Source organism: Teleopsis dalmanni, chromosome 2 (assembly GCF_002237135.1).
Source record: "Teleopsis dalmanni isolate 2A chromosome 2, ASM223713v2, whole genome shotgun sequence".
NCBI classification, from domain to species: Eukaryota; Metazoa; Arthropoda; class Insecta; order Diptera; family Diopsidae; genus Teleopsis; species Teleopsis dalmanni.
Window position 1 is genome coordinate 215,795,260 of NC_051847.1, and position 8,350 is coordinate 215,803,609.

The following is an 8,350-nucleotide window of genomic DNA, read 5'->3' on the forward strand; positions in this document are numbered from 1 at the left end:
ATGTACCAAATTATAAAGTTTTAGATTTTGAAATTAAAAAGGACACAAAAGGGACTTAAATAATGAAAACATATGAAAATTTTAAATTAAGTTGTTTACTCAGTCAAGGAAAATATTAAATTTTAAATGAAGAACTTTAATTTTGTTCAAGGACAGTAATTTCAGGAGTTTTTGATACGTAAGGATATGAATCGGTTAAGAATAATTTCAGTGCATAAAATTTATTGTCGATATTTAGGAAAAAGAGGAGGAAAGAGGAGGAAAGAGGAGGAAAGAGGAGGAAGAGGAGGATACTCTCGTTGCGGTAATAGGAATTGGCAGTTAGATAGTATGTTTCATTGGATTTCTTTTAATGGGGTTACTTGAAGTCAACGGTGTTCGTCAAGACGTCCATGAAAACCATGAATTAAAGTAGAAAATTCGTGTAGTCAATAAAATTCAGCCACATTTATGTGGCTTATTAAAAATTTTGACAAAATAGTGAATATATGCCAATAAAACCGTTGAGGCCTTTACCCTGTGTCTGATTTCATACATACACCTGTCCTGCGTACTTTAGATTATACTGGCGGTTTTAGGAATGTATTTATGATTTTTGGACTATTGTACCTTTTGATTCAACAAAAATATAATTCAAAGAATAAAAAAAATTATGTTTAAATCAAATCCTATGCAAATTTTGGTATTCCCTTTATTTATAACACAAATTCATCACATATCGTCAGGTTGTGTATATATGTCATATTTATTATAATGTAAATATAATGTAAATATATTTTTTATTAAATAATTATACAATCATAAGATATAATTATTAGTGATATAATAACACTGATAATTAAATATAATAAGAATAATTTACAATAATAATATAATTACTAAAGTATAAATTGGTAATAAATATAAACATACGTACTATATGTACCATATGCGCTGATACTTGGGCTTCTCATTCATGATATTTTGGAAAATTGTGATTTATCTTTACAGTGTCTCTAAGAGGTATAGTTCACCAAATGGTTTATGCTGAAGAAACATCTCTACTTTACTATCTTAAATAAAAATGATTGCTGTAAGTGTTCTAAATTAAATCAAATAAAATATGTATTTTTAATTATTAAATATTTTATAAAAATTACTCACTTTACCGCAACTTTAAGATGTGGTATGAAATTTTATCTCTGGTTTGGCATCTTCTTGCGTGTAATTGTACTCGTACAAAGGCAAACAACTAAAAACAACAAACCATTTATTTTTCCGTATAAACAAACATTGAAAGATCCTTGCTAGTTTCCACTGTTAAGCATCCTCGCAGCATTCAACTTGTCGCCAGTGTCAACATTCTCGTCGTCCTTACAATATCAACCGACATACACAAAAGTGATGTCATAAAATTATGTTTAATGTTACTGAAATTGCTGTTTTTAAGAGATAAGTCCATAAAGTAAATTACAATGTAATTGAAAGTGTGCGGGTTCAATCTTAATGCTTGGCTTTCTGCTCCATGTAATCAGAATGGTTTCCATACTACTACTACTACTACTACTGCCAGTCACAATATATACAAAAATATTTCAACTGTGGAAATGTCCATGGATATGTGTGCTCGGATGTGTTAAAAATTCTGGACTTTTGCGTAAAATGCGTCAATGTGGCGTACTAATATCGACCGCATTGATGGTGTAATTTTTATATACGATTATGTTAATATATAGGATTTTGTGGTATAGGACTTTCGAGAGCAATAAAATTTTATTATTTGTTTATACTTTTCACTGTGTATAATTTAATTAGCTTTATTATTGATTATGCTACTACGAAATCGTTAAGTTTTGTTATCTTGAGTAATTTGCTTTGAAGTTTAAAAAGATGTTTTCAAACAATTTAACTGTTTAAATTTGAAAAACAGTAATATATGATTTATGAACATCCCTGAAATATAAGATTATATTTAACTGCAATTCTTCTGCAATACTTAACGCAAGTTGGTTTTAATTATACTTCTCACACACTTTAGTTTACTCATACGAAAGCTAAATCAATGCTTTACTTTCAGACTTTTTCAACTTTAAGTTTATAAAAAAATTTTAAAGTCATTTAAAAAACGCTTTGCGTTGGTTGCATTAACCTTAATATTATTTTCATTCGATAAAAAACGAAACCAATAAGCTTATCGGCCTAAAAGTTCTCGTTGGCAGGCACGGTTTCAAACGCTGTTAGTGCCCGAAGATATCCATACAGAGACACACACACACATACTCGTACATCCATTCAGTTCATACTTTCCTGCTGAACACATCAATTTAACTGTCAAAAAAATACGCTCGTTCACCCACAAAATTTGATGACGAAAGCGTTGCCATACATAGATGAAGAGTATGTGAAACGTATTGGCGGGTAGTTGCCAGTTGCCAGTTGCTAGCACATAAAGCGTAACCATGACGTTTTAAGCGAAAATATTTTTTGTTTATGACGTGTTGTGTATTGGCCTGCAAAATATCGGAATAAAATTGGCTTAGACCCGAACGTTTTGTAATTGATATGTGAATATAAAATAATATAGGCGTCAAAGCCTAACGAAAATGCGATATCGAAGTTTTAGATTTACGGCTCTACGCTGTGTAATGCAACTGTGTGAAAGGTTCGTAAAAGGATTATGTTTGGGAGTTTGAGTGCGGATTTTTGTTTTTGTTTTTTTTTTTTTTTGCTAGGATATTCTCACACTTGTCCAAATGGATTTTCTTTTTGTAATTGCCCGAAATATTTGTTTTGAATTATTCGTTTGCTATCTAATATAAATCTTTATTTTGTATTTTTATTTTATTTTTTTGAATATTTTTTTATATCATATTTTATATTTTACATTTGCAAATTGGTTTTGGCATTTTTAAATTATTTTAAAGTATTTTAAGGAAATGTGTGTGTATTAAATTATAAATTTTCTTGCCATACAAATTTATTATTAATTTTTTATTTTATTTACATTCTTCAGTTTTCAATATAAAAATACTTGACATCAAAAACATATAAAATTGTTTAAATAATTCCAAGTATTTAAGCGTTCACATTCGTTTTATGCAGAGTCCTGTGCTTGCGTGTCCTTATAATTGTGTTAATGTTTGTTGCTGTAATGCCATAAATTTTGAACAGATAAAAATCTGACTTTTATGTTGACATTGGCATTGAATTTGTTCCTTGTAAAGTTTACATATGCATTTTATATTACTTTTAATAATTTTTTTACATAAGTTACATTAAATGACATTCAGTTTAACACTTGAGTGCCACTTAAAAATGAAAGTCGAAATTGTGAATTATATAAGAAATTTTTATAATTAAAGAAAGAAATTAATTAAAGGAAATTAAAGTATCCTGAAGATGACTAAAGACTATAGCCAAAATATTGATGAAAATAAAACATGACTTTTTTGAATAATTTAAAAAGTTATGTACTATTTGAATAATAGACCAATTAGTCTGTCTCAAAAATAAATATAACAAAAGAAAGAATTAATTAAAAATGCTTTTTATATTTATTTTAATATTTTTTTATACAAATACGTAACATGCAGTTTAACACTAGAGTGCCACTTCAAAATGAAAGTCGAAATTGTGAATTAAATAAAGAAATTTTTTAATTAAAGAAAGAAATTAATTAAAGAAATTATAATTAAAGAAAATTAAAGTACCCTGAGAATGACTAAAGACTATAGCCGAAGTATTGATGAAAATAAAACATGACTTTTTAAAATAATTTAAAAAGTTATGTGTTAATTGAATAATTGACCCATTAGAACATTTTAAAAATAAATATAATAAGGAAAGAATTAATTAAAAATATATTTTGTACCATATTTTTTTAAATATTTTTTTATATATTTTAGTTGCATTTAATTTAACACTAGAATGCCACTTTAAAGCGAAAGTTGAACTCGTAATTTATAATTATAGTAATTTAAAATTATAGAAAGAGTAGTGCGACTTGTGGAGTAAGATAAGTATGACTTTCTCAGTATTACGTTCCTAAATTAGGTTCTATACATAAGAAAGAATATATAAATCATGCAACAAATAATGCCTCTGCAAACAGAATAGTATTGATTTAACAATTAGCAATTAAGTAATTTAACAATTAAAAATATAAATATAATTAATTAATTCAATTATTTTCGAGTTTATGATTATATTCTAATATAAACACAACAAGTGAATTTAATAATAAAACTTTCACGGCAAATTAACAAAACTCCATTAAAATGTGCGAACATAAAACTCAAGTACGGCTTTGGGTCAGTTGGTTAAAGAGTGCTGACTTTAAGCTTTAAATTTGACAGGACACGAGTTTGATTCCTGGTACTTTCTGTCTTAAAAAATTATTAACGAATAAATAAATACAAGATCTACTCCAAGACCACTGATGATAGGTATTTGGCAATACAGTTGTATAGTCAGCCAAATATTCAATTAACTAAAATAATATAAAATAAAATTTTTGTTGTTATAGTTCACTACTGTTAAAAAAAACCTCTTTAAGAAAGAGTTAAATATAAATGAAGAAAAATACAATATTTGTATGTTTAAGTTATTTTGAATATATCTATTTATATATAATCTCTAATATTTATATTACAGTCAGAATTTATTTGATAATAACTCACTAATATTGGTTTAAGGTTATCCATTATGAAAACTTCTTATTTCAAAATAGTAGCTTATATAGAACTGGAATAACTTGTCTTGCTTAGTTTGATTTATCATAAAAGCATTTGAAATATGACGAAAATGTGTTACATAGTTTCTTTTCTGAAGTGTTGCTATTTGCTTCTTGTTAGAAAATATTTCGACCTTGCACCGGAAGATGGATGGATTTAGTTTCTTTTGACTTAGATAGCATTCAACTTCGATCTATCTAAGAAGATACGGTCATTCCCCATTCCTGTTTAGAGCAAAAGATTGTGTCAAAGGATTCTTGGAATTCATTTACAAGCTATTAGTAGTCAGCGTTCATTATCAGATTGTAGGCGAAGTAAACACAAGAAAACTGGGCTGTTTAGATCTGACCCTTTAGTGACCACTTTCTTACGTTCTGAGCGTAAATGTTAAGGAATTACTTTTAATATACAGCTCTATGAGAAGGATTTTAACATTCGCTAACTCTTAACATTCGTTAAAAGAATTTTTAAATGAAAGCCTGGTTTCCTAAGTCATCATATAATATGAGGAATAGGGTATGTGGGCTTTTTTACCCGTTATACATCATTTGCTTCGCAATTATGCTTTTAATATATACTGATGATAAGTAGTCAGTAATTAAAATTTATTTGATTTCATGTTTGTTAATACCTTATATTGGCAACTAAAATAATGAAGGTTAGAGTTGCGTTCCGAAGAGCACAACTAAGATAGATCTATCTACAGAAATCTATGACAATGTTAACAACTATTGCTAAAAATTATTTAATTAATATTTTAATTATATTTTCTTAAAATTGCAGCCTCTACTTTATTTCTGATTATACATTAATGAACATTAATATTAAACTATAAATCAACTCATGGAATTTTTAATTTTGGAACCATTTTATAAAATGAAATGTGCTTATATCTTATTCTATCATAAATCTAAGATCTGTAAAACCACAATATTAGGTTTGTTAACAAATTTATAGTCTTATCAATAATATTTTTAGGATTTTTATGTTTATTGTGAAGCAAAGGCAATTAGCAACTCATAAAAACAAACACTAAACTCTGCCTTTCTCATAGCAAATAAAGAGCTTAAACAATACAAAAAATAGTTTTCTCTGTCTTAATGTGCTATGCAGGCGAAGACTTACTTTCCCCTAAACAGCCGCAGCAGTTAATACGACCATTTCATTCTAACGCCTCATAAAAATGAACCTAAAGAAAACCCAAAGCGGGTATAGAAAATATAGAGAGAGAGTTGCGTATCCTTGTACGTTGGCGCTCGTAAATCTTAATAAAATTTTAGTGAGCATAAACAGCACACTGAGTGATGTGTTTCCAAGCCAAACAACAACAAAATTCTGCAAACCAAAAAAAAGACAGAAAGAAGGAAACGAGAATCATTGCAAAGAGGGCGCGTTTTGTTCAAAGAATTTTGTGGGTGGTTTTGGTCGAGTTCGTTTGGTTGCATATAATTTTAAGAAAATAAATTATATTTATTTTATTTTACTTGATATTATTTTGAGTTGCTTAATTTAAAATTTTAAATATTTTTTTCCTTAAATTTTATGCCAATTGCTTTTATTAAAATTTATCTGCACTGCTATCGTCTTTTTCGTTTATAATCCAGCACATTCCAGCGCCATTTTCTATGATGAATTGCTTGTGTGTTGCACAAGACACATACACACATATACATAGACGCACATATAGCCATTGCCCACATGTATAGACGAGCGAGCACATAATTCAAGTGTAAAAAAGCAGGTGAACATTTTCACTGACAGATATAGCGTCACCGATTGTCATGACGCGTTAGTAGTGGTGAAATACTCAGTTAATGCTGAAAATAAACGTAGCTATAAAAAATCAACAACAACAACAGAAATGGCAACAGCAGCAGCAGCAGTAGCGGTAAAGTCTTCACTTAAACACATTTCATAGAATATTTGCAGCATTGGTGGTGGTGCGTTTTCTTATGCTTTGCTTATGCTGAAGCATTTGTAGTCCTTTCGAAAAACTGTATAAAAAGGATGTATGATGTGGCAGAAAACAAATAAAAATGATTCAATGAAAGTGCTCCAACGTATACACATATAGCATACACATGCTATATACACTCGTGCTGTCTCTTTTCATACTTGGAAAACACAAAAACGCCGCAAATGGCATTTTATGTTCTGTGATGGACATAACAAATTGCAGTACGCATAGTACAAGGTTGAAGCTGCGTCCTTCGTCTTTTGTGTTACAGCTGCTGGGCATATTTATGCCACCCCCATCTAGTTTTTTGTACCGCAACTTGAAAATACCGGCAAAACAATAAAGAGAAAATAACAAATTCTGTTATCAAAAACAAAAAATTTCGCAGACACAAAGAAAAATCGCCCATCAATGGAATTATTTGGAACTGCAAGCGACAGTTTTGTGTCGCAGACATAAAAACACATATATCCGATTTTTCGCAAGGATACGCGTACATGCACATTAAAATTGATTTTGGTTAAGGAATTTTAGTTAAAAATTTTGTTAAAGTTTGGTGAGGGCAAATATTTTTAATATATCGCATCTCGCATAGTGTTGGAATTTGGGTCAACATAAGATGCAGGGAATTATATTAACAAATTAAGGAATATAGGATACCTATATTAACTAAATGTATACTTAAGTATCTGTTATGAACTACAATAAACTGTGAAATGTCGATAAAAATGTATTTTAAATAAATAAATATAATGTCATTTATATAGTATGTGTTTACTATATAATATATATGGACCTTATTACATTCAATCAAAAATAGTTTTCGCTTACTTTTCTTTAATCTGTAAAAGTATTTAACTAATATGGTCTAATTGAAACAAGGGGTTAAGTAAGATACGATTGGGTTGGAGTGGCGGTGTACCTAAAGCCCATTTGAGCTCCAATGGCCCTTTGTATACTTGATCACCATTACACTTTTCTACTAAAGTAATATCGTTGATTACTTCTTCCCCATTCTACATATGGGCTCTTTTTACTTAGGAGCAGAAAATAAATACTTGGTTGAAAGATATGGATTACATCGTAACTGTTTGATAAAAGTTTTCCAGGTATTCATAGAAGAAGTATGAGTACCAGGAAGTTTATTTGGTATTATATAATTTATGCTTAATCATAAAAGATATGATAAGGTTTAGGTGCTTCTGTTTTCTGTAATCGTTTATCTCTTTCACAGTTTTATAAATATATTAAATTTAAATAGAAAACTTTACTGATGTTATTTTATTTCGTATGCCGGCTATACGGATGAGGAGGAAACTATACTTCAACTCAAGTGTCAGTGTCTGTCGTTGGCTAGAAGAAGATTCAAAATTTTTGAAACCCTTTTTTTACAGACTAACCTCCAACCTAACCTAACCTTCAATAAACTTGCTCCGAATATATATATTTGCTTTAGATATTCTTTTCTTCTTATTCAAACATTCCATAAAAAATTTATTTTCATAGGTTGATTTAAAAAACCGCTTTTTTAGATAAAAGAAGAAAAATTTAGAGAAAGACGTCTAAGTCAAAACCGTTTATACATTCATTTGTAGTAACTTATCTGAAAATGAATTCCATATCTATTAAAATAGAAATTTTATATTAATCATTTAAAATTTAAATTGTTGAACTTTAACTT